Source organism: Sus scrofa, chromosome 10, assembly GCF_000003025.6.
Source record: "Sus scrofa isolate TJ Tabasco breed Duroc chromosome 10, Sscrofa11.1, whole genome shotgun sequence".
NCBI lineage: Eukaryota > Metazoa > Chordata > Mammalia > Artiodactyla > Suidae > Sus > Sus scrofa.
Window position 1 is genome coordinate 51,252,039 of NC_010452.4, and position 24,423 is coordinate 51,276,461.

The following is a 24,423-nucleotide window of genomic DNA, read 5'->3' on the forward strand; positions in this document are numbered from 1 at the left end:
TTGAATTATCTGCCTCTGACCTTCTGACTGTGCCTAAGCAATAGGGATGTAATGGCCTATAAATTCAGCAATGCTGTAGGTACCTGAGCCATTTTCATATGCAGACACCAGCAGACAAAGCTGCTCCTTCAAGAAACGTGGGAGAAACTGGGAATTACTATGGTTTAACTGTTTCATTTACTTTGGTATGGCTAAAAATAGAAATAAGAAAATTGAAATGTGACAATGATCAGAAGGACTTTACAGAATAGATGCCAACACATTTGTGATTTCTTCTTTGACCTATTCAGAAGTATGCTATTTCATTTCTAATCATTTTGGTGAGTTTTCCAATATATTTCTGTAATTGATCTCTAGTTTAATTCCACTGTCATCACCGGACAGATATTGTACAATAGAACCCTTTTCATTTAGTGGAATTTGTTTGATGACCTTAAATAAGCCCCATAGTAAAAGATTCATATGCACTTTTAAAGAATGTGTGCACTGTCACTTGGCAGAGTATCTTACATATGTCCATTAGGTCAATTTGGCTGAAGTCTTGCTCAAGTCTTCCGCATATTTTTTTATTTTACATTTTCTATGTATTTTTATATTTTTGATATTACTTACCAATAGTTGAGCAACAACTGTTGAATCTATGGCTATAATTAGAGCTGTGTCTATGTACTTCTTTGACTTGTATGAATTGTTGCTTCACGTATTGTGAAGCTCTGTTACTAGGTGTATAAATATGTAGAATTATTATGTCTTCTTAATGATTGACCCATCTGTAACTGAGAAATAAATCTCTTTATCCTTGGTAATATTCTTTCTCCAAAAATCTACTCTATCTGATATTTAATACAGCCATTCATTTTTCTTTTGATTGAAATCAGATTTCAGATATCTTCTGATTGGTGTTAGCAGGGTATACATCTTTCTTTTTACTTTTAATCTATTTGTATCTTTAAATTTGAAGTATCTCTCACACACATTGATACACACACACACACACACACACATATATGTACGTATTTCTATATAAGGACTGTCCATGTGACAATGTCAATGGATTGTCCATTTACATTTTATATAACTGGGTTTAAATCTATCATCTTGCTATTTTTTTTTCCTACTTGTTCCATTTGCTCTTTGTCCCTTTATCTCCTTTACTGACCTTTGAATTAACTAGTTTTTAAGTGACTCCATTAGGGTTTATAGTATATATAACTTAACACAGTGTACCCTCCATATCTCTCCTTAACATTATTTTTTCTACTTTCTTGACTATATATAATACAGTTATAAGAGATATTTTAATATCCTTATCTACTGATTCTATTATGTGTCTTTTTTTTTTTTTTTTTTTTTTTGTCTTTTTGCCATTTCTTGGGCCGCTCTCGCGGCATATGGAGGTTCCCAGGCTAGGGGTTAATCGGAGCCGTAGCCACCAGCCTACGCCAGAGCCACAGCAATGCGGGATCCAAGCGCATCTGCGACCTACACCACAGCTCACGGCAACGCCGGATCTTAACCCACTGAGCAAGGGCAGGGATCAAACCCCACCTCATGGTTCCTAGTCGGATTCGTTAACCACTGCGCCACCACGGGAACTCCTATTATGTGTCTTTCATGTCTTGGTTTAAATGGATTTTTCTCATTATAGATTTTATTTTCCTGTTTCCTCACATGCTTGTTAGTTTTTGATTGACTATCATATACGATCGGCTTCACCTTGCTGACTACCGTATGTCCTTACATATGAATACACCTATAGATGTATATAGGAGCTTTCTTCTGAACATTGTTATTTGGAAGCAGTTACATTCATCCCAGGTTTGCATTTAAGATTAGTTGGCAGATCAGAGCAGTCTAGCACTGGGTTTTTTTTTCCCCCATTACTAAAATAATACCTGTTTGAGGATTTGAGCTAACCTCCCATGGGTTGAGATATTTGTTATCTGGCTGGTGGAAACATCAACTATTCTAAGTCTTATGAGTCTTGTTTGCTCTTTTTGAGTGGTTCATTCTCCAACCTTAGGAAGTTTCTTCACACACAGGTGCTGAATATGCTCAGCAGGACTCGGGAGGTCCCCAGTGTGCTCGCTCTGAGTAGCTCTTTTCTCTTGGACAGCTGCCCTGTGAACCCTAGCCATCTTGGCTTCCCTTCCCTCCTAATTCTACCTTCTCAATGCCAGGATTTCTCTGGGCTTGCCTTTCTCAGTACTGAAGTCTGGAAACTCACTCTAGGAAATAAACGGGGGCAACAATAGGGCTCATCTCCCTTGTTTCCTCTCTCAGGAATCACTGTCCGACACTGCTGTGGCCAAAGTCTGAAAACCATTGTTTCTTGTGTTTCCCCCAGTTTATTAGTTGTTTTGGGAACAAGGAAGGGAAAAACAGAAACCCATTACTCCAATTAGGCCTGAAGCAGAAGGTCCTACTTATTTATGATGATGCCAAGTTAAGAAGATGCTGTAGGAAGCAAAGAATGGATTAATTGGCTGGTCTGTGGGTCTTCCTATCAGCTATCTTTTGTAAGATGGCTTTTTTTTTTTTTTTAAGTGGCATATGACACTTTGGCTACTAGAGGTGGAAGAGGCACAGATTCTGGTGAAGAGAAATGAGGCAGCACTGCTTGATGTGTACGTGAAGAGGGCAGAATCTGGAAGGAGGACAAGTATAAGCAGGTCAGTTTCAGAGAGTTGGGAAGACAGATTCTAGGAATGACCCCTAGGCTGGTGGGTCAGTGTGCCACAGAGTAGCCAGGGAGGGGAGCGGTTATTTGTGCGAGCAAAGAATCATCCAATCTAGGGGACCAAGAAGACCACTTCTTAGTCCTAATGGGTACACCCCTCCCTCATTTCCAAACACTTCCATCCCATGATTACATCATATGTTACCTAGCTTTGCAGCTGTGATCACTTGACTAAAAGAATCAAAGGAAGGAGAGTTCAAGTGTATCTGCATCTCAGTGGTACTGTACAGCATGACTGGTTATGTGATAACAAATCACCAGTAACTGAATCACTTAAAACAACAGATGTTGACTCTCTGGGGCCTAGAAATCCGGGAGGGCTTTGCTCCCACTGCAGCCTCTAGGGAAGAATTCCTTCTTGTCTCTTCCTAGGTTCTGGAGATTGCTGGCAACTCCTGTTGTTTCTTGGCATGTAGCTGCAACACTCCCAGCTCCACCTCCATTGTTACACAGCCTCCTCTTCCCTGTGTACATCCTCTGTCTCTGTGTTAAAGGTTCCTCTGCTTTCTCTTATAAAAACACTGGTCAGTGGACTTAGAGCCTGCCCTGATCCTGTATGACCTCATCTTAATCTGGCAACCTCTGCAAAGACTCTGTTCCAATTGGGGTCCCATTTGTAGGTACCAGGATTAAAATTTGGAAGTGACACACTCAGCTCACCACAAGAAGTGTGCCATATATCTTCCTTTGGCCCTCAATCTACACTCCACCTTTCCTAACCATTCTCTCAGCCCTCGGAAGCTGACCCAAATGGGCTACATCAGCAGACGCCCATGACCTCTGGCTTCCAGTTGGGTTCAGGAGATGGAAGCTCTAGAGGAGACAGGAGGGATGGAGAGAGTTGGGCTAGAGAATTTATTTACCTGGTTCCTCTCTGAGGTGACCTCAGCCTTGCTGTGTGCTTTGACACAAGGTCATTGGACCACCTGCTGTACTCAACTATCTCTCCTTCTTGGTTCCAGTTAATTCTTCTTGCTCTTTGGAACAAGGGGTGGGGATAGCTTGGCTTCTATTAGTACTTGTGTATCTATCTTACTGTCTCCTCTGTAATCAGTTCCTTTATTAACAAGCCATATAGAATCATCCTAATTTGCGTGTGCCATCTGTTTCCTGTTGGGACACTGACATTTATCCACCATCAGCTAGACTTCTGCTCTTCTAATAAGCGATTATAAAATATATACATATACACACACACACATACACATATATATATATATATATGTAGCTCATCTTTGTAGCACCAAACTTAAAAGAAAAATTAACCCTTTTGATGAAAGCCTTTATGGATGATGTTATGCACCTTTTAAAATGAATGCTACAAATTACCCAATATATCATTAATGATACAATACCTTTATTGTGAATATTATAGTTTTAGTGATATAATTTTTCATCTCCTTTCTATTTATTTTACCTATTCCTCAGACCCAGGCCTTGAAACCTCATTTCCCTGGCCTTTATTATATATATTTCTACCTGTCTCCCTTTACCTAGCTCCTAGTTTATTTAAACCTTGGTCTGAGTATCATATAACTCAGACTATAGAATTTCAAGTAAAATTGCATTTATAATTGAGAATTCTAGGTTAAATTATAGCCAACAGATGCTGAGTGAGGACAGACAAAAGGAAAGTACATTGCTTTTTTTTTTTTAGGAGATTTTTTTTTTTTTTTCCCACTGTACAGCAAGGGGATCAGGTTATCCTTACATGTATACATTGCTTTAATGCAGATGTTTTCTGGCAACTATTGTGAATGTTCAGATGTTTTACTCTCACTAGTCTGGGTTGACAGAGTCTGAGATTTGGATAATCATGTCCATTTATATTGACTTGAAGTCAGTTTAATAATTAACAATCAACCTATGGTCTTTAACTGCCTCTTATTCATCTTTTTTTTGGATTTGGCAGCTTTGAAACAGACCAAGAATTCAACACACAGGAGGTACCATCACTTTCTCTGCGTTTTCACTCATTTCCTTATAGGCCACAGACTTTACTCATGCCACCAGTGTAGCAGAGGAAAATATGAATAGCTGATGGATTTTTAGAGACATTGATTCCACACTCTGGTCAATATTCATGGTAGACTTTATCTTTGGAGGCCGGAGAAGTGAATGCATATGTTTTGAATAGGTTTTATCTAGAGAACTTAAAAAATATACTCTAAGAGCACTTTATAACTTGCTTAGCAGAAAATTAGGGAAGGCAGAGCTGAAAAGCAACTTGGTGACCATTAAAACTTAATGCAATGATTCTACAACTGAAGAGATGAAGATTCAGAAAGGCAAGAGCCTTGCTCTAGGCACAAGGGTTGGTAGCCTAGCAGAGAGCAGGTCCTGGGTCCTCAGAACCCCAGCTCAAAGCAGAATGTTCATCTCAGAAACCAATTTAGCTTTCGTGTGAAGAGTGTTGCCCTTTGAGGCTTTTCAAATAATATCCTTTAGTCTGAAATCCTATCAACTTATCTCATCAGCTCTCCCTTCAGAGTGTCATTAAACAGCTTGCAGAGAAGATGTAAACACAGAATACATGCAAACGGGCCCTAGCTCCACAATGTTCAGCAAAGAATATGCTGATTTTATTAAACAGGAAGTGAAATGGGCAAAATAACAGCCATCATAAGCAGCATTGAAATGCTAATACAACATCTCTACATCACTCACATTATAAGCCGCCTGTAGTTCTACCTAATCGACTAACTAATTGTTCATAACGGTTTCTTAGGATATTCAATTTGCCTGTCAAAGTAACAACCAAGAAAACAAGGGCATTGCTTATAAATGGCCCTCATTTTGCTTAATATTTGCTAATTTTTTGAAGCAAATGTGTTCATTTATTTATTTTTGCTTCATCATTATCACAGTGATTAATTTCATTGTGCAACCAGTTCCTTCATATTCTGACAACCGGACAGTAATGGTTGATACCATCCATCTGGCTACTTCGAAGAAAGGTAACACCTAATGACTTCAGAATTCATACTTTTTAGTGTAAAAACAAATGTTATATGAACAATATGAAGTAAAAATGATATTAAATATTACTATCTAAAAATGATAAAATTATCTATGAGGACAGGATTCAATAGACTCGGAGGAAATGCTATGTGTGAAAATTTTCATAGTTATCCCACACTCTTCATGTATAATTTCTTCATAGTTGTGGGTTAGGCCCCTGGAGTTGATGATGTATTATATTGCTCAAGTGCCTTTGAAAGTTAACATCTCCAAGTTGCTCTAAAGCTGCACTTTAGAGACTAGAAGAATCTGGCTCAACTTATACAATTTGCACACATGAGACCATCAACTATTAGCATTGAATGAATGAATACTGTATGGAACAATGGAACATGTGAGAACTACATTGGGTCATCAAAACAGTTTTGAACTATACAGGCTACTGTTGACACAAAAAACAAACAATCTATAATAGATTATTAGAATAGAAAAAGTTATATGGTATCCTGGATTGGATCTTGGAACAGAAAAAGGATATAAGTGAAAAAAAATTTATAAAATTTGAATAAAGTCTCCAGTTTGTTTTTAAAAAAATAGAAGAAAGTTTTACTTGATCCAATCTGAAGACTACAGCCTGGGAGACACAGATTCAAGAAGCACTTGAATTATGTTCTGCTGGACTACAAAATAGGAGAAACTTATAAAAGTAAAACCTGCAAACTTACACAAGTTGTTTTGTTTTTCAAGAATCAGGACTGGAGGTGGCAAGGAAAAAGGGTGCTTATTAAGCAAGGACTGGTTGGGGCCCAAAATGTCTGCAGAGTTACAAAGGGAGAACTTAAGACCATAAGGTTGTATGCAGCTGGCAGCTGCTAGCAGATACTGTTTTGAGAATGGTGCCATTTTTGATATAGTTCAGAAAATTCAAGTTCTCAGTGATGTGGGAACTTGTCTAAAACCACATCCACAATGGCCATTAGCTCCAGGTGAATGTCTGAACCACAGGGACTCTATGATTTCCAAAGGCATCCTTTTCTTTAACGGTTAAAACAGATGTACAATCCATGTTTGACAGGCCCTAAGACAGGCTCTTCTAGTTAGCATGAAGTTCAGGCCAAATCACGCCTAAGCTGGAATGACTTCCCCAAACCTCGATGTGTGATAACTTTTTCCATCACTATGCTCTTGGTCTTTCTCACAAGCTGTGATGAATATCATCTGCTGCCCCACCCTCAGTCACATTCTCATCCTTCTGCACTTTATCGGTGCCCAGGAGACTGACATTAGTACAGCTAAGGGCTCCCTTGCAACCTGGCTTCTGGTTATCTTCAACCATCAGGGGGGAGGTGTGGTAGGAGATGAAGGTAGGAGAAGGGAAAGGCAAGGCTGCTCTCCTGCTCCTCCCTGCTGGCCTGCTGGACTGGCTTTCTACCAGCAGCACAGCTTTTGCCAGTTGGTCTTCTCCATCCAGCTCTCTGTCTGGAGTCCAGGACCATCCTCTTGCCTTTTCACGTGTGAAAGGAAGCTGGACCCTATGGGACCTTCTCTGTTCAGAACCCCCCACCCCCATAACCATTGCCTGCCTCTTGTCTGTAGAAAAAATTTAATCAAAGAATAAGTTTAATCAGAGACATGAAAAACAAAATAGAAACAGAGAAATAGTCAAGCAAAAGAAAATAGTAATAGGTTAGTTATTAAACAAAGTCAAGGACCTTCACTCCTCAAGCACTACAGATATTTTGAGTCATATCCTGTGAGCTGTCTTATAGATACTAAACACCAGGTGGAAGAAGTTAATTGCATGATGATCAAACTATAGCTATGACATAAGCTACCACAATTCCAAGAACTGGCCTCAAAGAAATGGGAACAAACCAACCCTGGAACTGAAAGTTAACTGTACTTAAAACAATCAAGATGACACTGATCCAACCACCACATGACTAATTTCAAGATGATTATCAGACATGACTATGTTAGGTTGCATGAAGCTCCCTCCTTCTATACAGCCCCAAAATTCCCCTTTAAAACCTCCTGCCCAGTGATTGACAGTGGGGAGTTGGCTTTTAGACACAAGTCCACCTTCTCCCCAGGCTGCTGGCCTCCTGAATAAAACAACTGTTTTGTTGTTGTTGTTGTTGTTGTCATTGCTTTTTATGGCCAAACTGTGACATATAGAAGTTCCCAGGCTAGGGTCAAATTGGAGCTACAGCTGTCTGAGCCACGTCTGTGACCTACACCACAGCTCATGGCAATGAAGGATCCTTGACCCATTGATTGAGGCCAGGGATCAAATCCAAGTCCTCATGGATATAGTCAGGTTCGTCACCACTGAGCCATGACGGGAACTCCCAGCAACCTTTCTTTTCTATGAACACTTGCCTCTCAAGTATTGGCTTTCAAGTGGTGAGCAGCCACGCCTGATTTCAGGAACAAGTAGAGGGGTGATGACACCCCTGAAGCCTAGCCTGGGAAGACTGCACTGTCCTTTGCTGTGTTCCTTGAAACTCTGCCCATCCCTTGGCAAAGAGCCTCTTCTGTTCACATAGAGTTCTAGGAAATTGCATATCTCCCACCTGTTCAAACAAAATATTAGAAGATAAATCTAACACCATCAAAGAGAAAGGAAGACGGCACTGCTTTGTTGCAGGTGAGCTAATACTTTCAGGTCAATCTGATGAGCTTTCCCCTACTTGAACAGGGATAATCCATCCGTCAATAATTATCATGCAGAGGTTTCTGTGTCATGTACTGGGCTGGGTACAGGAAAACCATAAGACATAATTCCTGCCTCTGGGAGCTTACACTCTAGTCTAGGTAAGTGCTAGATGGAGTGACTCTGATATGGTGAATCTTCTTTCTCTTGGTTTCTCTAGGTATGGGGGTTAAAAGACAAGGGCATAGTAGGACAGTAGGACTGTCGAGATTCAAATCCTATCTCTCTGCCATTTCTCATTCTCTCTGGTTCTCAGTTCATTCACCTATAAAATGGAGATGCTAATGTTAATACCTGTCATCCAAGGTGCGTTGTGGGAATTGCTCAAAGTATCCAGCTAAAGAACTTTACATGGTGTTTGATCTCAGAAAGCATTCAATAAATGCGAGTGCCATTGCAGTGATACTTGATAGACGCGGTGGGTTAGCTCCCAGCCTATAAAGAGGGACAGCAGAAAAATACAGAAAAGCATTTAACGCAATGTTCTGTTGCCACATTCCATGTGATGATGATACTCCCACCAGACTTACGATGCATTATGTATCTTTTAATTTTGAAAAAGTCAATGAGGTAGTTGAACTTCTAAATGGTTATTTATTTCCAAATGAAGTTCCAAACAGATCCTTCCATTCAGAGACCAAAATAAGGGACATATCTGAGGAAGGGCAGGGTCAATACCAAGGGCCCGCCTATGGTTATGAAACACACAAGGTCAAGTGACTCATTCAGGGCATGTATTCCAGACCTAAATTTCAGGAACACCATTTTCCCACTGAGCTAACTTCTGTGAATCAGATGGGGCTAGAGCATACTGAAGAAAGAGGCAGAATGTCCTCAAATTTCTAACCCCTTCCCAAGGAGTCACAGATAGACTGGAAAGATCTATTTCACTGACTCTGGCTTCTTTTGAAATTGTAAACAGCTCAATTTTCATAGGTCCTTTTCCAGCGAGATGCAGAAATTGCAAATTCTGAAAGCCCTGTTGGTTATTTTGGTAGTAATACATGTACATCTTGATTATAAGATGCAATTCTGACAACATCCAGATGTGAGAAAATGTGTCCTGTAGAACTGAGAACAAAAAGTGTACGACATTGAACAAATGTGGATGCCACTCTGGTTGAAGCTCTCTCGCCATTCCCTGGGAATTCCAACTATTTTCTAGTTTGAATATTTAGATAATAACTATGTAAGATGACAGAGAAGCAGACACTACTGAAGCCTGACATTTTTCTGTGTTTATTTCTCAAGATCCAGGGGTAGATTTTTAAAATCCCTTATTTTGGTGTGTCTGTATTTCCTTTCCTTTCTAACGGGTGCAGACTTCATGGTCATTAGCCAAGAAGAAAACAAGTGTATGAATAATCAACAGTGAATGAAAAGTTTTTGTGTTTTAAAATTTATTGTCTATTTTTGGGGGCACTGTGGTATTTTACAAAATAATAGATGTTCACTATCCTTCTTTTTCTTAGCTGACAGGACCCCACCTGGTTTGGCTTCTGCATCACTTCATCGTGTACTTTTCCCCTCTGGCTTGCCAGCCACACTGGTCTTCTTTTGGATGCTCTATCACGCCAAACTTATTTGTGCCCTAAAGCCTTTGAACATGCTCTTCTTTGCTCCCATCTTTGCACAGCTGTATTTTCTTGTTATTTAGACCTCGGCTTACAGGTCATCATCTCTGACAAAGAGGCCTGCTGAGATCTAGCCATTGAAAGTGACCCTTCCATGGCTAGGGCTGCTTCACCATATTTTAACTTTCCGCATGGAGGTGAAGAAAAACGCACTCTGGAGCCACATCACCTGTGTTCATGCTCCTTATGACCTGTGTGAACACTTGAGCTGCAAGGACCTCAATTTCCTCATCTGGAAAATGCAGATAATAACAGTATCTACCTCATAAGACTGTTAGGAGCATGACACACCAAGCACTATATTAGCATGGGTCCATATAATTCATCATGGTTCACTGACTCTTCCATATCTGAAGGCTCCAAGTTCTGTGAGAACAAGAACCCTTTCATGCCCCATTCAGTCCTCTGTTCAGAGCCCAGAATAATGCCTGGCATGCAGGAGCCACTCAATAACTACTTATTAAATTATGACACTTACAAATAAATAAATGAACAAAGACAGCATTAAATACAAAATCATTAGCAAAGGGAAAGGCCTATCATGATACTAAAAAAGAAAATTTAACACTGCACCTTCTGGGAAGCTGCTTTCTCAGGGAGGTGGTTTAAGAGCAATGTTTCAGCTAGCACGTGTCATCTGCTTCAAAAATGAAGAATCAAAAACATGCAGATCTAGAGATCAAGGCCCTACTGAGTTGAATCTGCTCTCAGAGCCTCTGCTGCTCAGCAAGAGCTTCCAGATGTGGTTTACTTGTGCAATGCAAGAACACAGTATCTCAGAGGGGGGTTGTATTGCTCAATGGTTATGCAAAAGCCAGCTAGGCCTACGGGAGTAGAGGGCTTTGCCACTTCTTCCTTGAAGGTATGCTTTTAAACAAAGAGCAAGATGCCATGTCAGGAAATCATCTTGGCTAGTTTGTTGGGGGCTGTTTGTTGCATCTGAAATTTAGTAGCACTAGTCCTCGGTGATGAGACAGTGCAAACTTATGGTTACTTTTTTAAAAAACTGTTTAGTGTTATCCTGATATTTATTTTTATATATGAATTCCCCGTCTTGTGTTGTGACATTTGGTTTATCGTACAAGAGTTTCAGAACTCAGCCTGAAAAGGAACCTCATGGTCTCTGGAGGCCAGAACAGCACATCTGTTTATACCTGCACATCTGTTTATATCCGTGCCACAGAACCCACAATACCACAAACAGGTGACATTCAGGGGACACAAAGCAAGAAAGCTTTCGGAATCATTTATTCTGAGAAATGACAGAGGGTTGATAAATTCCAAAACATTTGCCCAAAAGGCGAATGCATAACAGTTTTATCTTCTTTAAGATTTTACTTTCATGAACACACATCTTCACTGTGAATCATGTATGAGCATCTCACTGCAGGAGACCATCCTCCTTTTATAGTAAAATGAAATGCAATTTTGATGCCTCAAAACATTCCTTTAAATTCACTGCAAGTTTGTGTAGTGCTAATTCTCAAATTACTTCCATATTACACTTTGAGTAATTATCAGTAGTTTTGCAAGAGGAGAATTTCAACTTACAGATAATATTTGGCTACACACACCACACACACACACACACCCTTTCTTGTGACTTGCTAAAGACAGGTGAGAGAAAATGGTACTGTTGTAAGAGCAGATATATACTTGTAAGCATTTTCAGACAGTTAAAAGAAATAGGATAGATTACTTCTAAACAGAGAGGGAGGGATATAGAGATTGAAGGGAGGAAAAGGAGGACAGGAGACAGGCAGGTCACAGTTTTCCAGCCACTTGGATATAGGGTCAAGCCTCATCAGTCATCGGATTAACATGAGATGAGTATCCACCCCATTTTTTTTTTTTTTACTTTTATTTTTGCTTTTTAGGGCCACACTGTGGCACATGGAGGTTCCCAGGCTAGGGGTCAAACTGGAGTTATAGCTGCCAACCACAGCCACAGCAACACAGGATCTGAGCCACATCTGCAACCCACACCATAGCTCATAGCAACGCTAGATCCTTAACCCACTGAGCAAGGCCAGGGATCGAACCTGCAACCTCATGGTTACTAGTCAGATTCGTTTCTGCTGTATCACAATGGGAACTCCTTCACCCCATTTTAAAGAAGAGATACTCATGGATTTGACTTCTGATGCTTCCTTTTATATGCAAGGAGTGCCAGTGGGTACAGGGGACACTCCTGGTTTGTTAAGATCCCCTCCCTCCACCACCTTCCCCAGCAGAAGAGAGGTGACTTAATCTAATTGAGAAGCTGGGAGAAGATACTGGCCTGTCTAGCTTGGCCCCTCGTCCTTCTCTTTCCTGAGGACCAATGTACCCAAGCAGAGTTTTTATTCCACTTCTTCAGGAACAGGTTCTGCCCCAGTGGGATGAGGTCTGCCTGGACCCAGCATTGCTGTGACAGAGCATAGTAAGTATGCACATCCTGAGATTCAGTAAGAGAAAGTCTAGCCACCCACAGCTATAAGCCACCTTTGTCCAGAATAGACTCGCTCGGACACCCATCTGCTTTAGTCCTTTGTTTCAATCCTCAACTGATCAAAACTCAGGCAAGAAAAGAGAAGCATTTTTATTGCGGGCCCCCTTGAATTCCAAAGCCCGTTTAGGGATGTTCAGGAACTTGCCACAGAGCTAGAGACAGGCATGAGAAATTAAACCAGCCAGTCTACACTCGCCCAGGGTCCCATTCACTTTTTCACTTCTGGATGATGAACAGGCAGCATTTCAGGCAGATGTGGCAAATTCCAAATGACCATCAAGGATTCATGAGAAGCTGATGCTTGGTGCCTGTGAAATGTGAAACAGCATCAAAGCTAAGTGTTCAGTGGCAATTTGTCAAGAAATTCTTTCAAAAACTTAGAAAATTATTAAGCAAACTAGAAAAGGCCAGAGATAGAAGATGCTGATCCTGGAAAAACGCAAGGTAGAAGGGGATGGGGAGAAGGGGGGCACTTAGCATGGACCTTCTCTAAATAGGTCTGTAATTTACTGCTCCCCACTGGAGAGTAGCTCCAGCACTTTCCTTCCTCAATGCCTCTTGCAAGGGGGCTGGCTCTGGCTTTATAACTTTTTTTCTTTTTATGGCTGCACCTGAGGCCTGGCGAGTGGTTAAACTGGAGCTGCAGTTGCCGGCTTACACCATAGCCAAGGCATCACTAGATCCAGGCCACATTTGTGGCAGCTTGCAGCAATATCAGATCCTGAACCCACTGAATGAGGCCAGGGATCGAACCACATCCTCACAGAAATGCTGGATTCTTAACTCACTGAGCCACACCAAGAACTCCCCTAAGTATCCGTTGAATGGGTACAGGTCTACGTGTGCTGCAGGAGAAGGAAGGGCAACCCCCACTCTTTAAAGCTTCTTTCCTTTGCCTTCTTTTCCTGCTGCTTCTGCTGCCACTGCTGCTGCTTCCCCTCCCCCTCCACCTCTCTTTCTGCTTCTTCTTGCTCTGCCTCCCTCCCCTCCTTATTCCACATTTCTAAGTAATTTTAACACTTTGGGGACCAAAACACCCAGGAGATTTCACCTCAAAGACATTTTCAGATCAGGAGAGTGGGAAAAACTTGTCAGCTTCCAGATCGCTCAGAAGAAGGCAACTCTATACACCAGATCCACAAAATTTCTTCTCTTGGTAAATCTGCACTTTCAAATGTCTAAATTGAAATTCTTTGTTATCTCTTTCCTTCCTTAACAGTAAACTCCACACCTAACTTAGTAGCATTTGTAAATGTCAATAATGTCCACTCTGTCTTTCAGACCTGATGATAAAGTCATAATGAAAAATGAGCTAATGCCTGTACTGAGGTCCCAGGCACTTGATTTTATCACAGCATTACATTTCTCTTTTCTTTCTCTTCTCTCTCTTTTTTTTTTTTTTTTTTTTTTTTGCCACTTATGCCCATGGCATGTAGAAGTTCTGTGCAGAAGTAGGGCTTGAACCCATACCACAGCAGTAACCTGAGCCACAGCAGTGACAACACTGGATCCTTAACTGCTAGGCCATCAGGGAACCCCCTTAATTCCTCTTTCCATTACCAATTGTTTTCATACTTTTCAATATAATAAAGTGGGAGAAAAACCCCTGGAGGAATCTGGAGTTAAGAGGCAAAGGTATGGTCCCAGATCGTTACAGACCTGCTGTGTGACTTTGGACTATTTCCTGAAGCTCTTTATGTCCAAAGACCTTCATCTACAACAGGGGAAGATGGATAAGAGGACTTTCCTTCTAAAATATTCAGATTCTACTGCTTTCTCCTGTTCTCATTTTGTCACAGAATTTGCATAACCTTTACATCTTCCTCTTACGACATAGGTGTTAAAGCATCGTACATTTCCTTCTGATCCAGAAGCCCCCCCAGTTCACTCCCACACCTTAAGTTCATGATTAGTATTTTCCACTGGTTCTTTGGGCATTCCAGTAAGTAGGTTTTCTTTGATCAGGCTCCAAGATGTTTGAACCTGAAGTACATCAGGATAGGTGTATTTGTTTCCTATTGCTGTTGCAACAAATTATCACAAATGTTGTAGTTTATTCCCTTACAGTTGTGGAGGTCAGAAGTCTGAAATCCGTTTCACTGGGCTTAAGTCAATGTGTCAATAGGCTTGGTTTCTTCTGGGGAGGAGAAATTGTTTCTTGGCCTTTCTTAGCTTTTAGGGGTCACCTGTATCCCTTGGCTTGTAACCCACTCCTCCAACTTCAAAGCATATCACTCCATTTCTACTTCCATCATTACATTCTTTGTGCAATCAGTTCTCCCTCTGCCTCCCTCTTCTCAGATCCTTGAGATCACATATAGAGCCCACTCAGATAATCTCCCCATCTAAAATCCCTCATTTAAACACAACTGCAAAGACCCTTTTACTATTTAAAGCAACATTCACAGCCTCCAGGATGAGGACATAGACACCCTTAGGAGCCATTATTCAGCTGACCACAGTGTGCTTTTCTTACCATTCTGAGCACAGAATTGTTATTTTTAGAAGTCTTATGTGGTTTACCTTATCATTTGTATCAAAACTAAGTTTTTACTCTACTCTTTAATGTGTTACCCCTTCTGATATGGTCTAAATGTTAGTGTGTCCACCTGCCCCACCCCCAATTCACATGTTGGCTCCCGACCCCCAGGGGGATGGTATCAGGAGGTGGGGCCTTTGGGATGTGATGACGTCATGAGGGCAGAGCCTTCACAAATAGGACTACTGTCCTTACAAAAGAGGCCTGAGAAAGCTCCCTTCCCCTTCCTTATGTCAGGAGACAACTGGAAATCAGCACTCTGCTACCCGAAGGGGGCTCTCGGAACTGTGATCAATAAGTGTATGCTCTTTTAAAGCCACCCTGTTTACTAAATTTTTCTTATAGCCATCCAGACGGATTACGACACCTTTTTGGTAGCTAATGTCTTCGGTTCCGGCTACGTTTTCCTTTAGGTTGTCGCATGCTGACATGATCCTTGGCAACATTTTCTGCCATTAAGATAACTCCCTCACAGCCTTTAATATCTGTTGAACTCTGGTGTTCTCCTCTCGAGTCAAGGATACATACAGTCACAACCTGGCAAGTAACAATGCTTTGCTAATAATAAGGGGCAGCATAGGAACCAAGTGCATCAGCACCTGTTACGAAAACAAAAGGAATAGGCAATTATCTCCACCCAAACAGCCAACTGGGAGGATCTGCTCATCCTCACCCTCCTAGAAGAAAAGCACCAGACTCTGAAGAGACTATGCTGAGCATCCATCTCCAAACATCACCCAGTTTAGAGGCTGTTAGAGTCTTCTGGTGACTGGGTTCTGATTTCCCTGGCAAAGTTAAAGTGGAATCTTGCACTGTACGGAGAAATATCTGTATAAAAGCAGATGGGCAATACTGGATCTACCATGAGAGAGAAAGTGACAACGATGTGCTTGAATCTCAAGTGAATCTTTCTATCCTACAGAGCCAGGAAAACCCAAACGCTAATGGAATCTGTTCAATGGATCAGCAAATAGGGCTTCCAGGAGTCTGCAGTTGTCTGTTTTGGGACCCAGCTGCAGTGAAGGGGAATTCTGTCTCTCTGACCCAATCTCGTAGAGAAATCACTCATTCCATGCTGAGTATGGGAATTCCAACACACATACCTCATTTCAACAGAGACATATAACTAGCTTTAAACACACAGCGCTGACATTGACATTTGACCCCCTCCTGGTTAGGGACTCCCAGATTACTATTCAACGAAATAAACCTTCATCCAGATGATCTCAAACCAAAGACAGTAAACACGGAGTGTGTGTGTGGGGGGGGGGTCACTTCTATTTCTCTCAACATCACAGACTGATGATGAGTCCTTTGCCTCAGTTCCTAATGCCTCATGTCCCGCCTTCTTTACTCCTCAGAAACCTGCCTTCAGCTCCCATGTGCTTGCTGAAGGCACACATCTGTCAGGGACACCACCTCTGACTCTGTAGCAGCTCCATGGGTACAAAGACCACTCACAAACTTGCTCTCTGGGGTTGCCAATCTTTCTTTCTCTGGTATATTAACACTGACTATACATTCTTCTTTAAATTCTTAAAGATCACAAAGCTACCATGATACATGGGATGTAAAATCCTTCATGTTCCATCCAATGCTGGGAACACTCTGGACTAGACTGTTTTTGTCCTGAGCAGGATTTGGTGGCAGCGCTCGGAGGGCAGCAGCTCTGTCATGGTGCAGACTTCACAGGCGCCTTCCTGCTGGAGCATTCGTGGGAACAGTGACATTCTCAAGGGGTCTCAGCCGTGACCCAGCACTTGGAGCAGGCCTCATGCAAAGGTTATCATGGCTAAAAACAGCTGCCCGAAAGGACTGGCCAAGGGTCAGTTATGCTACATGATCATGACAAGATCCATTTGTGACTGCTTGTTTTTCCATTTGCTTTTTGCATGGTTGAAATAAGCCAATTTGTCCTTATCCTCTTGAGGTTTTTTTTTTTTTTCCTCTAAGAATAGTGGGATTAAGAAAAAATGTGTTACCTCTCAATTGAAAAAATGAATCCTATTTAAAAACTTTTAAGCTAAAACTGGTTCAGCTTATTATATAGACACATATGTCTATACAGAATACACAGTACAGTACCTAGCAGGAACCAGACCTCCCCCGGGGAAACTTGGGAGCACAGGCCACTCCCAGCCCTGGGCCAAGGGATGACGCTCCTGTCCTCCATGGATGACCACATGTGGGACGAGCAGTGGGTGTGGGAGGTAGATGTCATTTGCCAGCAATGGCTCTTTGGACAGTTGAGGGGAGTCCTGTGTTACCTCCTTGGAACACTTGCTGGCTCATCTTCACCAAACTTTCTTTCATATTGACTGTGACAGACAAGCTCTGGAAAGTAATGCCTCCCAGCTCAGACTCAAGTCACTCTCCACTCACACAGCCAGAGTCCTGGACTCCAGATCCCCAATCTCTTACTTAACCCCACTGCCTGCCTGCCTGCCTTCCTCCCTTCCTTCCTTCCCTTCTTTCCTCCCTCCCTCCCTCTCTCTCCCTCTCTTTACCTCCTTCCCTCTCTCATCCTCTCTCTCTCCCCTCCCTAACCCCTGTGGCCCCTAAACACACTGTATCCCTGCCACTGCCAGAATATGCCCTCTTTCTTGACCAGACTGGAGGACTGCTGTCAGGTGCCGTCCAGTGCTCCCAGGACAAGCTCTCTGGGACTTTCACCCTGAGAGTCAGGGTCTAAGCATTCCCACCTCCCCCTGTGGGAGGAAGCCCTCCTGCCCTGACAACTGAATGGATCTAAGTCACAGTGGTTCCTTTTTGGTGAATAAGGGTGGTTTTGGAAACTGAAATTCAGCAAGACTTCTGCCTTGCATATTGAGTCAATGTTGGGTCTCTGTGCAATGCTGTCCTCATCTGAGGTTTCCCCCACTATTTCCCGTTTGATGTGGGCATAATAGCCACTGCGGTGTTGTTAACACACTACAATGAACTCTGAAGGGTGAGCTATGAGGTATGGCTTATGCAGTATAGCCTGGTGTCCATATATTCTTTTTGATAAGAAGTGAGAGAGAAAAAAGAAGCAAGAAGCCAAACGTTTCCAATTCCAGTTTACCAGGGTGACAGGATGTGTCCCTAAGCTACACGGGTAAGAAACCCTCTGGTCACCGCTTCTATGAACCTTTACAAGGAAATGCTTTTACAAGTGAGCCTTTGAAACCTACAATTTGCTTAGTTTCATCTAGCCCCAGAGCATCAAATAAACAAGCAACTTCAATACAATGAGATAAAGCTCGCGGCCGTTGATGCATTTATGAAGCGGTATTGGTGCTCAGCAAAGTCAAGAGAGTTCAGCCCACTGGACCATGGCTGGGTCGGAGCTGATCGGAGCCAGGGAGGGAGGCCAAGGATGAACAAGCATGAATTTAATTCCCCGCACACCCGCAGCTTATGTGAAGTCGAATAGAGGCATCCTGTGTCAGCTACTGTGAACAGAGACAGTTGATGGTTCAACCACCCTCCCTGGACACCGCTCAATCTGTAAGGCTACCACTAGATGAACATTTTCATTAGAATGGAGCAAGCAGACATGATGCCAACAGTAACCTGGACTGTGGTATATTCAGAGGCTGCGTATTACTAAGTGACAGAATACTGAAAAGCAGCAGAAAAGAAGTGCCTATCACCCACCCATGGCACTCAGATATTCTACTTTGCCCTCCGCATTCTTCCCGTCCTGTTATACACTGTGACTTTTAAAAGCATCTCTGTTCCCTTAACCCTCCATTTCTTCCTCCCTCCAATTAGCCAATGAGAGAATCTTCTCTCTGACACAGAAAGCAGATCCTTCCCGGAGATGGCTTTGAATGTCCCACCAACACATCAACAAATGTACTTCTCTCTCTGCCCAAACGTCCCTCCAGGGTGTGGGCACTGGCCCTGCCTTCTTAACTGTCTTGCTTTTTCCTCTCTTCCTGGTCTCTCGTTAGAGGCATCTTCCCAATAGCTCATATGAAAATAACAGTTTTAGATGTCCAGAAAAGTTGTAAAAACAGTACAAAGAGTTCCCATCTACCCCACACCCAGCTTCCCCTGATGTTAACATCTTACATTAATTGCCATGGTGCATTTGCCAAAACTAAGGACCCACATGGATATATCTGGACTTGACCATTTTTGCCCTCATCTCCTTTTTTTTTTCTGTTCCCAATAGCATGTTAACATATCCATGTGTCTACAATATGAAAACCAAACAACAAAAATCCTCTATCGCAAATCCATGACTTCTTATGGTTACCACTCTCTTCCTTCCCTCTCTCTCAGAGATGAGCTGTTTGCACCTCAACCCAGCATGATCACTAGCAGTCCTTGCCCAGGTAGTTTGTGACCCACTGTTTCCAGATTCAAAGACCCCTTCTTTTTTGCTCAGCTACAAGACTCCTCTGCTGCATTGACCACTGCCCCCAGTTTCTGTGCAACCTGGCCTTCCTACCTTCCACCCGCCCGCCCAGCTGTTTCTTTGTCTTCCTCCCTCTGCTCCCTTTCTCTTTAGTCTTAAGAGACTTGCCTCCTCCTGCCCTCTCCCCTCCCATGTTGGGTATCTCGGGTCTCATCTATCATTTCTTTTCTTCTCACTTGAGGGATCCCTGCTAAGATATCTTGCTCAATTCTTCAACCAATAAATAGCTCAAATGACACAAACTGTCATCTACACCCCAAATCTCCTTTGAGCATGACAGTATCTAACTACAAATCCTCCCCCAAGCAGCTCTCCAGGCAGCTCAAGGCCAGCTCTGCCGCCTCGCCTCCCTACTCCCTTCCTGGGTCTGGGCCCCCTGCACCCCCTCAACTTGAAGGCATGGACCATGTCCCTTTCTGGCATTAGGCTGGGAGTCTGGATTGTACCTAAGTTGGATACAGAGTAGCTGTCAAACATCATAAAACAGGCAGCTAGGGAGTTCCCGTCATGGCACAGCAGAAATGAATCTGACTAGTAACCATGAGGTTGCAGGTTCGATTCCTGGACTCACTCAGTGGGTTAAGGATCCAGCGTTGCTGTGAGCTGTGGTGTAGTTGCAGACATGGCTCAGATCCCTAGTTGCTGTGGCTGTGGTGTAGCTCCAATTAGACCGCTAGCCTGGGAACCTCCATATGCCACAGGTGCACCCTAAAAAGACAAAAGACAAAATAAATAAATAAATAAATAAATAAATAAATAAATAAATAAAATAAAACAGGCAGCTAGCCAGACAATTATTTCCTCTTTTTTTCGAATGGGTCTGACTGCAAAGGAGAATCATCCTGGACCTAAGCACAGAGGGTTGACCAGCATTCACACTGTCCCCAAGCCTGGTCTGGGTGACACAGGGTGAGGCAGGATCCTTACCTGACGTATGATTATCCCTGGGAACCACAGTGCCTGAGCAACTGCTGACAGTGGCATTTTGTACCAAGGTGGAGGAGAAAGATGGAAGTGTGCACACCAGTGACGGACCTCACATGTGTCCCTGTCACATCTCATGATGTAAGTTGCATTCTGCCATTAAGGAGGAGTTTTCTTCCATTTGGAAGGTCTACCTACCTGGAAGCCTGGCCAGGACCCACTGGTGCTTCAAACCTTGGCCCCAGTGCCCCCTTCCCGGGGCTGTCTTACTTGAACCCACAGACTGCTTGGGATCCCTCCCCTGACCTAGTGCCCTGCTTTAGTGTTGTGTCCACCCTCCACCAGTGCAGGGGATGTGTCGCTGTTCACTGCTGCATCCCCAACAGGTAGGAAGTGCCGACTCAGAGGCAGCAGAGATTATCGGTTAAATAAAGGAAAGGGTGAAAGCTGGAGTACAGATGGGCCGCCCAGCCCTGCACGCGTGAGGACCCCAGAAGGAAGGAGAAAGAAGCAGTTACCTTCGCCCATCTATGCTTCCAAAGATGCTTCTCCATTTCACTACCTGCCTTCCCAATGGGTAAAGGCAGACTTAGAAAAGGAACAGGAGGAGTAATGTTTTCATTACTCTATTTAAAGAACCTGGCTGATTTTTTCTCTCTCGGAGTGTACACCAAATAGGCATGCCAACACTATTTTGGAAGCAGGAATTTCCCTGGCAGCCTGCCTCATACTCCACCGTCCCTAGACTTCCCAGTGGCCTCTGGGCACTCCCTCGCTTATCTCTCCATTCCCAGGTCCTGGTCTTCTAATTAAACCATCTTCCTAGTCTCCTCACAACCCCCTCCCCGCAACTTTCATCCAAAAAGCACCTCCAGCTCCCCTCCACCATGCAAGTTTATTTGTTTGTTTATTTTAGGGCTGCATTTGGGACATATGAAAGTTCCTGGGCTAGAGGTGGAATCAGAGCTGTGGCTGCGGTGTAGCTCCAATTAGACCACTAGCCTGGGAACCTCCATATGCCACAGGTGCAGCCCTAAAAAGACAAAAGACAAAATAAATAAATAAATAAACAAACAAATAAAACAGGCAGCTAGCCAGACAATTATTTCCTCTTTTTTTCGAATGGGTCTGTTCACTGCTGCATCCCAACAGGTAGGAAGTGCCGACTCAGAGGCAGCAGAGATTGTCGGTTAAATAAAGGAAAGGGTGAAAGCTGGAGTACAGATGGGCCGCCCAGCCCTGCACGCGTGAGGACCCCAGAAGGAAGGAGAAAGAAGCAGTTACCTTCGCCCATCTATGCTCCCAAAGATGCCAGCCTGCCCCACAGCTACAGCAACTTTGGGATCTGAGCCATGTCTGTGACCTACACCACAGCTCACAGCAATGCCGGATCCTTAACCCACTGAGTGAGGCCAGGGATGGAACCTGCATCCTCATTGATACTAGTCAGATTCATTTCAGCTGCGCCACAATGGGAAGGAACTCCAGCCCCATGCCAGTTTACAAAGCACGTTGTGGGGGCAGGGCTAATACTGGAGCAAGGGAAAGTCTCTTTCACTTTCTTTAGGAACAGAAAAGCACCAGATAAAAAGCCAGGATGACGGAGCTTGAGTGTCTTCCTTGACAGGATCAACTCAGGTACTTGAGAGGATGTCTGTTCTCTGGGATGATCTGGAATGACAGCTTCTTTATCTGCCCTGCAGTAAAGAAGGCGAATGCAAAGCCTTCAGGGGAGTGGTTCTCAGTAAAAGCAAAGTCTCCATTAAGACTCTGGCTGGCTGTCACGAGTCACTGTGAACTCAAAAGCCATCTTAGGAAAGGCCAGTTATCAGGGTGACCTTTGTGCCTAAGCACAAATGAACCAGAGTCACATTGCTTTGGTTCTCCCCACAGCTGGCCGTGCTGTGCTGGATGCTGTGTAGACAACTCAGGAGACTAAGGAAAGCACCACTGATTGAGTGGCCGAAGCAGGTGCAACTATGTCCCTGTGCTTAGGATGGAAGCTAAGTGGCACTGAGACTGTTAGCAATGCAGGTCTCCTCCTGCTACCTGTGCTTAAATGCCTGTTCTGTGTTTCTGTCGCTCTTACCCTGCTTTGCAAATTCTTTCCAATGGAACACGTACTACATGATTCCAATCACATGAAAAGGCAAGGGACTTCTTTATTTTACTACTTGCTGTCTTGAATTTCACCTGAGAGCCCAAGAGTTCATCCGGGTGCTCCCAGATCTTCTTGAAAAGACATCTTGGAGTTCCCATCGTGGCTCAGCAGAAACAAATCTGACTAGCACCCATGAGGACACAGGTTTGATCCTTGGTCTCTCTCAGTGGGTTAAGGATCCGGCGTTGCCGTGAGCTGTGGTGTAGGTCGAAGAGGTGGCTCAGACCTGGTGTTGCTGTAGCTGTGGCGTAGGCTGGCAGCTACAGCTCCAATTTGACCCCTAGCCTTGGAACCTCCATATGCCTTGGGTGCGGCCCTAAAAAAAAAAAAAAAAAAAAAGAAAGAAAGAAAGAAAGAAAAGAAGAGACTATCTTAAATTCTCATTTAAATCTGGGTGCAGAAAGGTGGACAACAATAGCAGAGGGTAATCTATTCAATACTGTGCAATAACCTATACGAGAGAAAAATTTGAAAAGGAATGGATTGATGTATATGTATAAATTATTTCCTTTGCTGTACCTCTGAAACTAACACAACTTTCTAAGTCAATAATACACCAATAAAATTTATTTTTTAAAAAGAGATGGGGAGTTCCTGTCATGGTGCAGTGGTTAACGAATCTGACTGGGAACCATGAGGTTGCGGGTACGATCTCTGGCCTTGCTCAGTGGGTTGGGGATCTGGTGTGGCCATGGGCTGTGGTGTAGGTTGCAGACATGGCTCAGATCCCACGTTGCTGTGGCTATGGAGTAGGCCAGTGGCTACAGCTCCAACTCGACCGCTAGCCTGGGAACCTCCATATGCCATGGGAAGCGGCCTTAGAAAAGGCAAAAAGACAAAAAAAAAAAAAAAAATGGGGGGGGGGGATGGACAATAGCTTCCAAGAACTCAGAACCTGAGACTGAATCCATTAGGAATTAGCACCTCCAATGACAGTGTCAGTCAATACATAACCTCCCTTAAGGGTCTCTGCACATAAAGCTCTCCTCAAAACTGAGGAGTGAGGGGGCTTTACTCTTTGTTAATGGAATCACAGCATCAGCCAACAGGTAAATGGGAGAAGAGGGAAGGGATGAGCATCAAGGAACCACGCCCCCTAGTGGCAAGGAAGGGGCTGCCTCCTATGACAGTTCTGGGTTTTATGGGTGTCCATCCCACCTGCTGCTCATCATTATCTGAAGCAGCTGATGCTGTGTCACAGCCCAGAACTGCCTAGAGCCAGGCGATTCTTAAGAAGGGGGTCTCATCCCAGCTGCTTACCAACTGAAAAGCGTGGCTCTGCAAAGAAATAAGAGCTGAAGAGCACTGCATGGCCTCGAGTCTTAACTGGCTCACTGTTAATCTCATGCCTGGACAGTCAACCCCACCATGGCAGACAAGACCAGCCCCACCAAACACCTTGCTAAAACTTAATGTGACATTCGTCCAGTTTTACATACCCATAATAAATAAAATTTCTTTCTCAAACCTATTCTTTATATATATTTTTTAAGTGGGGAATTGGGTGGGGAAGAGAATGGTTAGCCAGAGAAACAGAACCCTAAACACACACACACATACACACACACACACACACACAAATACATTCTGAAAAAACCCTCTGGTTCTTACAGCAACTGTTCCTATATGTGATGGTAAAATGTAAAGGGTGAACATGTTTGCATTTCAATGGTAGAAGCTTTAAAGTGGCCAGTGATTAAAACAGTTCTAGTTTGAAATACCTACTGGCTATATGTGGAGACGTGAGGTTGTTTTTGGTGTCTTCTTACCACCTCAAAGTAATAAAGGGCTGAGAGGCAGGCAGACAATAACGTCAGCTTTAGAAACTTGTAGTTGCAGAGCAATGGAA

The 24,423-nt window shown here is 43.2% G+C and overlaps 1 long non-coding RNA gene across 1 annotated transcript in view; it reads right to left on the reverse strand.

The window, feature by feature from the left end:
• Positions 1–24,423, reverse strand: part of LOC110255588 — a 72,611-nt gene that overhangs the window by 47,671 nt on the left and 517 nt on the right. Inside the window, exon 2 of the long non-coding RNA XR_002336139.1 lies at positions 8,712–8,852. This is a non-coding gene — a long non-coding RNA (uncharacterized LOC110255588). The remainder of the gene's footprint in view (positions 1–8,711; positions 8,853–24,423) is intronic.